At 37.0% G+C, this 9,021-nt stretch overlaps 1 pseudogene; it reads right to left on the bottom strand.

Moving 5' to 3' along the window:
- Positions 1–4,772: 4,772 nt before the first annotated feature.
- On the bottom strand, positions 4,773–4,879 carry LOC118531256 (U4 spliceosomal RNA; annotated as a pseudogene).
- Between the last annotated feature and the right edge of the window lie 4,142 nt (positions 4,880–9,021).

Below are 9,021 nucleotides of genomic sequence, written 5' to 3'. Positions count from 1 at the left end.
GTTTTTCCCATTGATTCCAAACCTAATCCTGTATATTGTCCTTTTGTATGATCTGGCCGTAATCAGGGCCATCCTAGTAACATTGACATTTTTAATAACTTTACATAGAAGTAGGAGTATTAAAATAGAAGTTTGGAGCAGGAGTCTTTACCTACTTCATTCTTGCACTGATTTGCCTATGGATCTTTATTTTGAAAAGTCAACTTCTCTTATAAATTATGCTGTTATGATGAGGCTCTCTATACCTACACATTTGCATATTTTTTTCTTACTGTCTTAGGCCTAATGTCTAGCAGTTGAATATCTAGGTCAAAGAGTATGTATGATGTTTGTAAGGTTCTTCTGAATTGGCTTTCAGAAATTACCAGTTTAAATTCAGAGTAATAATGGATGAGAAAGCCTACTTCTACCCCATCAACACTGGACTTATCTTTAATATTTGTAACTTTAGTAGGTGAAAATTTGTATCTTAATTTTATGTCTTTGAAATACCAGATTTTAGACCATATCCACTGACTCCTAGATTGTACATATTTCATATGATTATGGGACATTTTAATGTTGTTTCCTATGAATTTTCTATAGGTATCATACCTTTGCCCATTTTAAGCTGGTGTTTTCATTTTTTCCTGTTTGATTTATAAAAACCATTCATATATATTAACTATCTAACTACTTGGCTGGCTAGCTAGGTAGCATATATATTGCTATTATGTGAGCTATAGATACTTCTCCAGTTTTTTTTTTTCCCATTTTATTTTGCTTATGGTGATTTTGACATCCATAAGTTTATTTATTCCCATCCTACTGAAGTCATATATAGCCAGCTCATCCTTTTATATTTTGAATATGCCTTTATACTTATAAAGACCAACTCTACTCTGAGTTAAGAGAAAAATTTCCTCTTTTTCCTTTTTTTAAAGTTTTTATTTAAATTCCAGTTAGTTAACATGCAGTGTAATATTAGTTTCAGGTATACAATTTAGTGATTCAACACTTCCATACAACACCCAGGCTCATCACAAGTGCACTCCTTAATTCCCATCTTCTATTTAATCCATCACCCCACCAACCTCCCCTCTGGTAATCATCAGTTTGTTCTCTATAATTAAGAATAGAGTTTAAGAATATGGTTAAGAATCTGTTTCTTGGTTTGCCCTCTTCTCTCTTTTATTTCCCTGTGATCATTTGTTTGTTTCTTAAATTTCTTTCTCTGACTGACTTATTTCACTAAGAATAATACTCTCTAGCTCTATTCACATTGTTGCAAATGGCAAGATTTCATTCTTTTTTATGGCTGAGTAATATTCCATTGTGTAGCTATAACACATCTTCATTCGTTCATCAGTTGATAGACATTTGGGCTCCTTCCATAATATGGCTATTGTTGATAATGCTGCTATAAACATAGGGGTGCATGTATCCCTTTGAATTAGTATTTTTGTATTCTTTGGGTAAATACCTACTAGTGCAATTGCTAGATCCTAGGGTTGTTCTATTCCTAACTTTTTGAGGAAGTTCCATAGTGTTTTCTTTTTTTTAAATATTATGTTATGGTACAGAGATGTTTTATTTTTTATTTTTTTAAGATTTTACTTATTCATTTGAGAGAGACAGAGAGAGCACAAGCAGGGGGAGAGGCAGAGGGAGAGGGAGAAACAGACTTCCGGCTGAGCTGGAAGCCCAACATGGGGCTCGATCCCAGGACCTGGGATCATGACCTGAGCCAAAGGCAGACGCCCAACCATCTGAGCCACCCAGGTGCTCCTCCATAGGATTTTTTAAAGTGACTGCACTAGTTTGCATTCCCACCAAGAGTGCAGGAGGGTTCCTTTTTCTCCCATGCTCTCCAACACTTGTTGTTTCTTGTGTTATTGATTTTAGCCAATCTGACAGGTGTGAGGTGATATCTCATTGTAGTTTTGATTTGTATTTTCCTGATGATCAGTGATATTGAGCATCTTTTCATGTGTCTGTTGGCCATCTGTAGGTCTTCTTTGGGGAAATGTCTGTGCATGTCTTATGCCCATTTTTTAATTGGATTATTTGTTTTCTGGGTGTTGAGTTATATTCTTTTGTTTGTTTGTTTCAAATTTTTTATTTAACTTATAGTTAGTTAACATATAGTGTAATATTGTTTTCAGGAGTAGAATTTAGTGATTTATCACTTACATATAACACTCAGTGCTCATCCCAACAAATGTCCTCCTTAATACCCATCACCCATTTAGCCCATACCCCGCCCACCTCCCCTCCATCAACCCTCAGTTTGTTCTCTTTAATTAAGAGTCTCTTATGGATTGATAGTGCAAACAAGTATTCTGATTTGAATTTTCCTTAGCACTTATTAAACTCTTATGTCTTCTTGGATTTTTTTTTTTAATTTCATAGTCTGCCTACTGAGTTCTATGTCAGGACAAAAATGCTTTAGTTATTACAGCTTTTTTATGCTTTTAAGTTATAGCAGTTTTTTCCCCTCCTCCACCCCAAATTTTTTGAGTATTTTTACTTGCTTCATTTACCATGGATTTTATTTTATTTTATTTTATTTAAAGATTTTATTTATTTATATGAGAGAGAGAGAGTGAGTGTACAAGAAGGGGAAGGGGCAGAGGGAGAGGAAGAAGCGGACTCCCTGCTGAGTGGGGAGCCCAACACAGGACTGGATCCCAGGACCCCGAGATCATGACCTGAGCCGAAGTTAGACAAATAACTGACTGAGCCACTCAGGTGCCCCTACCATGGATTTTATTTTATTTATTTATTTATTTTTTTACCATGGATTTTAGAATCCTCACATTTATAAAGTCACTTTGGGATTTAATGCAATCACAAATTTGCAATAAATTTGCTTTAAATGCACCTATTAATTTGAGAAGACAGCAGATTATATTTTGAAGTGAGAGTTCGTTTTAAGTTTCAAAATTTCCCTGATTGTAATTACTTATACATGGAGATAGAAAACTATTTTAACTTATTGCAGGAATCTCCAACTGATAAAATAGGAGCAATATACTTTATAGACTCTCTCACCCTATGGTGTCATGGGGTATATGATAAAGGGAAGAGTAGCTAAAGGGGTGTTTAGGACAGTCATGTCAAAGGATGGTGGAACCATGAGAAGTGCTGTCCAGGTGGCAATGGCAGGGGAGGAAGAAGCCCAAGATTAAACTGGCCACGTTGGAGGATGCTATAGAAGTTTTTGCTATTAGTATGGCCCCAGGATTTTTATTTTCCCTCTGGGGTGGGGTAAGAACATCAGGGAATGGTAGACCTGGAACTCAGGAGGAGACGTCACCCTGGACTTGAGAAGGCTAACCAACACAAACACACAGTAAAACTGTGCCCCCTGGGTCCTCCAGAGAGGGAAAAGAGTGCATGCTGCTGGCTGGGGGGAGCTTGGAGCGGCCAGCAGAATCCTTTGCCAAGATTCACAAGCCAAGATTGAATTTCGGTTGAATTTCCAGGAAATCTGAACCAAATTGTGAAGGGACCTGGGCTGTGTGGAATGTCAGGTAGGAGACCTGAGAAAATCATTTAATTCAGGATGATTCGTTTGATCCCAAACTAGAAAGTGGGGAGCAGTCTAGGAAATATAGATTCACAGGAATCCCTCCCAAAGATAATCCTGATATCTGCTTTGTTTGTCAGTCTCACGCTTTGTAGGACATTAATCTCTTTGTACCCCCACATATTCTTGAATGCAGGAGGGCAAGACCCATGAGTTCACCCAGGATGCAAAGAACAATACTATACTTTCTTTGTAATGTTTGATTGCAAAGAATAATTAATTTCTTTATTGAAATAACAGTGTTAGAAGGTTGGAGATGGTGTAGAATTCCTTTCCAGGTAATTTTTGAGAAGAGGGAATTCTTTACCCTGACTTCCTCATTTTTTTATTGTGGAGACTTGGGGAGGAATAAATTGATGCCATCTGGAAGTAACTTTAGCTCTTTTTAAAAATTTTTACTTACATTTTGCTAAGCCATTAGGAAATCACATTTATTTAAATGTTTTATGAATATGTATGCTTATTTTTTAAATCTTTGTACTCCAATTCTTTTAACCATCATGTGACACAAGATGGTATTGTAGATTGAGCAATGGAAATCTAGGTCCTAGATCCAACTCTGCCTGTAACTACAGAAGGGACTTGGGACAAGTCACATAACTAGTGTGAGCCTAAATTTCAATTTGGAAAATGAGTTTGTTGGACTAGATAATGTTTGTAGTTACCTTCACCCCATCATCAGATTTAAATTTCTAAGAATATATATGTCCACTTAGAGGTAGGATAAAAGGTATATATACAAATAGAATAAAAGAGTTACCAGATTTACGCTGTAAAAAGTGAGTATTTCTGGTTCTGTACACTACTTATTAAGTAATATCTCAATTAGCTTATGCTGCTTTTTTGCCTATTCCAATAATTTATACACCTCTCACCAGATGTTTAAATGCAGAATTGTGCAAACCCATATCTAGACTTACGTGATGTCAGCTGAGAGTGTATAGGAGTATGAGTTTTTGTGTGCATGGGTACTTTTTCCACTAGGAACTAAAACATCATCTTCAACTAAGGATGTGATTCTTTAAGAACAATAATCCATTCCACAAACAGTTTAAAAGTGTTTAGTTACCAGATAAATAAAATGTCTCTAGCCAGTTTACAGCTGTATAACTACTCTGCTTTCTGCCTCACTCTGGAGCAGTTGGGTTTGGGCCTTTCTTAGAAACTTCTTCCTAATCTAAAAGAATTATGTGGTGTGTCCTTTCATTTTTCTCTGAAATTTCTTTTGTATATTAATCTTAGTTCAATTAGCAATAATCGCGCCTCGGATAAACCTCATTGGCTACGATACTGCCACTGTGCAAAGCTGTAATCTTAGTTCAAATGAAAAAAAACTTACCTAGAATATGGAGAAGAAGCCCTATAGAGAAAAGCAAGTGCTTTGTATAAGGTATTTATACATTTGGTAGGAAAAGGAAGTATTACAGGACTTAGGAATAGTCTTTTCTTTGCATAAGTATAAGGTAAGATGTCGGGTTGACCAAAAAGTAGTATATAGAATTTTGTTTTTCTTTCATCTTTAAAATCCCAAGTCTACCTGTTACTATTGAAGAAATATGTTATCTTTATAAATGGTCTCAGTTTTAATTCTTCCTTGGGCTACATTTGGGATCTGAGAATGTTAAGAAAAGAATTGGTATGATCTAGTACCAGTCCCTAATTTGATGAAAACTTTACAGAGAAAGGAAAGGAGCAATAATGAGATACGATTACATCCACGAGAATGCCTAAAAATAAAAATTCTAACAATACCAAGTATCGGCAAGGATGTGAAGCAACTAGGATTCTCATACATTGCTGGTGACAATATAGAACGGTACCAGTTTGGAAAACAGTTGGTAAGTTTCTTATAAGGCTAAACATATAGTTACCATATAACACAGTAATTTTAGCAGCCTTAGGTTTTTACCACCCCCTACCTCCAAAAAGCAAAATCATGTCTACACAAAAATTTGTTCAAATTAGCTTTATTCATAATAGCCTCAAACTGGAAACAATCCAAATGTTCATCAACAGGTGAACAGATTAAATAGTGGTACACTGGTACAGTGGAATACTGCTTGGCAATAAAATGGATGATCAACATGGATGAATCTCAAGAACGGTATACTGAGCAAAAGTAGCTAATCACAAAAGAGTACATATTGTCTAATTCCTTTATATGAATCTAGAGAAGACAAATCAAATCTATAGTGATAAAATGTAGACCAGTGGTTGGTTGCTAAATCCAGGGCTGGAGATTGGGGAAGGGACACAGAGAACCATCTGGACCATGTTTCCTATTTTGATTGTGGTGGTAGTTTCATGGATGTATATATTTGTCAAAGCTCCTTGAATTGGTCTGGTTCCCCACCACAGGCACTCTAAAGGTGAGGTGATGGGATGGGAGTAGTCCACTCCAAGGTACAGTCAATAAGGGCATGCGTTATCTGGAGAGAATTTCAAATATCAGTAAAACTGACCAAAAGTCTGATTTTCTTTTCCCCATGCAATGTCAATGATAAAATACTCCTTTCTTAAAATAACTTTCGTTAGCCTAAGTTCTAAAGAATTGTTGGTGTTGCTATTGATTTTTTAGAATAATGTCTATGCAAGCTTCAAATTAGCATCTGTAGCGCAGGTCCTTACTAACAATACCCCCGGTTAATGCAGTAGCTTCCTCAGGCGGTTGTCCTCATTTCAGTCTCTTCTTGTTCCAGCCTTTCCTTTATACTACCCACCAACAGTTCTGAAAAGTTCCTCTAGTTAAACATACCAATTATTTCCCTTCCCAAAAGTATAAGGACAGTACTCTAGCTAGGACAAATGGGCCCTCTGGTTCTGGAGCTAATGCTTCCTTTCTAGACCCTCAGTGGTCATTTCTCATCACACGTATATTTCAGTATATCTCACAATGTGGTCCATGGACTTCCTGCATTGTAATCACAGAGTGGGGTGGAGGATGGAGATGGAAGGACCTAGGTCCTGCTCATAATCTGCAGAATCAGTATATCTGGGGGTGGGGCTCTGAGCTCCTCAAATGATTCTACACAATAAAATGTAGACATTTCTGCTATATCTTTACCAGCTATTCCCCTGTTTTTCTGAACATGTGGGGTACCGTCACACTAGGAGTCTTTTGTAGTTCCCTTCTTTCTCCTGGAATACCCTCTTCCCATTTATCTTTACGAAGTGAATCTTTCCAGTATTTTATGGGCCAGCCTAAGTGTTGCCTATTTTATTGAACCTTCTCTGTTCCTCCAGTATCCTTCTTTATGCTCCCATAGCACTTTTTACACACTTAGATTACAACTCATATGACTTGGTGCTATAGTTACTGTGGTACTCATTAGTGTGATCTCCCAAATATTTATAGTTTTCCTTCTTCCATGATGGGATTGATTTCTTGGCTCTCTGTGGTTTGGGGATCATGTGACCAATTCTGACCAATGAATTGTGAGTAGAAGTCTTATGTACCATTTCCAGGACATGAAATTTAATAGAGCCCTACTTCCCTATAATGTGGCAACTTGGTAATATTCCAAAACGTGATTATGTCTCCATCTGAATGGACAGCTGACTGGGGTGGCCTTGTGGGTCCTTATGTCTATCTACTCTTCATAGATATATGCTACCCAGCACTGTTGTCAGTAAGCCTATCAGTAGTGGTTCAAGGATCTTGCCTTAGTCCATTCAGGCTGCTATAACAGATACCGTAGACTGGGTAGCTTAAGCAGCAAACATTTAGTTCTCACAGTTCTGGAGGCTGGTAGTCCAAGATCAAGGTGTTGGCAGAGTTGGTGTCTGGTGTGGGACAACTTTTTGATTCATAGATGGCCGCTTTCTCACTATGTCCTCATATGGGGGATGAGACAAGGGAGCTTTCTGGTGTCTCTTTTATAAGGGCCTAATCCAGTTCATGAGGGTTTTACCTTCATGACCCAATCACCTACCAAAGGCCCCAACTCTTAATATCATCACATTGGGGATTAAGTTTCAACATATGAATTCATATTGGGGGGGACACAAACATTCAAATCCATAACAGACCTTATGAACAGTTTGAATCCCATTTGGGTTTCAATTTGGCTTTTTTCTTTACTCTTCATTAAGCTGGACCATGTGAGAGAGCATGGAGACCGCATACAGTACTGGTTAAGGGCACAGGTTTAGACCTGGATTCCAAGCTCAGTTCCACCATTTATTGGCTGTATAATCATGGTCAAGTTACTTAAGCTCTCTAAATTTCAATTTTCCTATCTTTATTTTTTTAAAGATTTTGTTTATTATTTTAGAGAGTGTGGGGGAAGGATCAGAGGGAGAGGGACAGGCAGACTGCACGCTGAGCATGGAGCTGGACGCAGGCCTTCATCTCATGACCCTGAGATCATGACCTGAGCCGAAACGAAGAGTCGGAGGCTTAATCGACTGAGCCACCCAGGTGCCCGCCAATTTTCCTGTTTTTAAAATGAGAGTAAGAATTTCTACTCTAAAGGATTGTAGTGAGAGTCAAATAAGGTTATGTGTAACTCTGTGTTATCACATTGCCAGGTATCAGTATTGTGGTAATTATGAAGGGTCACCTGCATCCATGGGACTATCTTGCCTGAGATTTTTGGTTTCTAAGGCCACACATAAGACACATAATTCATTTGTCCAAGCCTAACATTTCTAGTTTAATTGGGTAGTTTTTTCAAGCAGACGTATGCAATTACTTAAATCATATGGAGAAAAAACCCAAAGTGGTATTATTTATATAAAACTGAGAGCTAAAAAATTTGCTAAAACCTTTAACTATTTTGTTAACTATTTTGTTCAGGATTTTAAATCCTGAATTTTATAACTTCCCTTAGCAGCCACGGAGAATTAGTACCATAAAAGTCTTTGTATATTAAGAGGACATACTATTCATCATTGTCTTACTGGCACTCTCACTAAAATATAAAATTAGTGCTAAAATCAAAGACATTTATAACTCAAAATGGCTTCAAAAATAATCTGATTCACTGCTTTCATTTCTCAGGTGAAGAAACTGCAACCCATTTTATGGTTCATGGGATTATGAGGCCTAACTCCCTCCCCACCCCCGACTCTTAAATCAAATGATTTTATGCTAATACAACACTGACCTAGTAGGACTGTATTCTTAATATTAATTTACTTTTTTATAAAATTCTCCAGAAGTGTAAGAAGGTACTACATGTGGGTCGATACCAAAATAATCTGTATTTATCTTTATTTAAGCTCATATCATTTCAGTTAATTCAGTAGATTTATTCATTTCTAATGGCCAGAATTAAAATCTTGTCTATGGTAAGTTGATATCCCCCATGAATTCTTGTTTTCTTATTTTTCAAAGGTTTACAATGCATTTTACATTCCACTGCCTAAGTCATGTTCCTGTTGCATGGCCATAACCCTGGGAATATCAATTGTTGAAGCTCTCTCGGATTATTTAAAGATAACTCTAC

The sequence above is a fragment of the Halichoerus grypus genome, chromosome 5 (assembly GCF_964656455.1).
Source record: "Halichoerus grypus chromosome 5, mHalGry1.hap1.1, whole genome shotgun sequence".
In the NCBI taxonomy this organism is placed as follows: domain Eukaryota; kingdom Metazoa; phylum Chordata; class Mammalia; order Carnivora; family Phocidae; genus Halichoerus; species Halichoerus grypus.
Note: the sequence above shows the minus strand (reverse complement) of the source record. Positions and strands in the feature narration are given on the sequence as shown.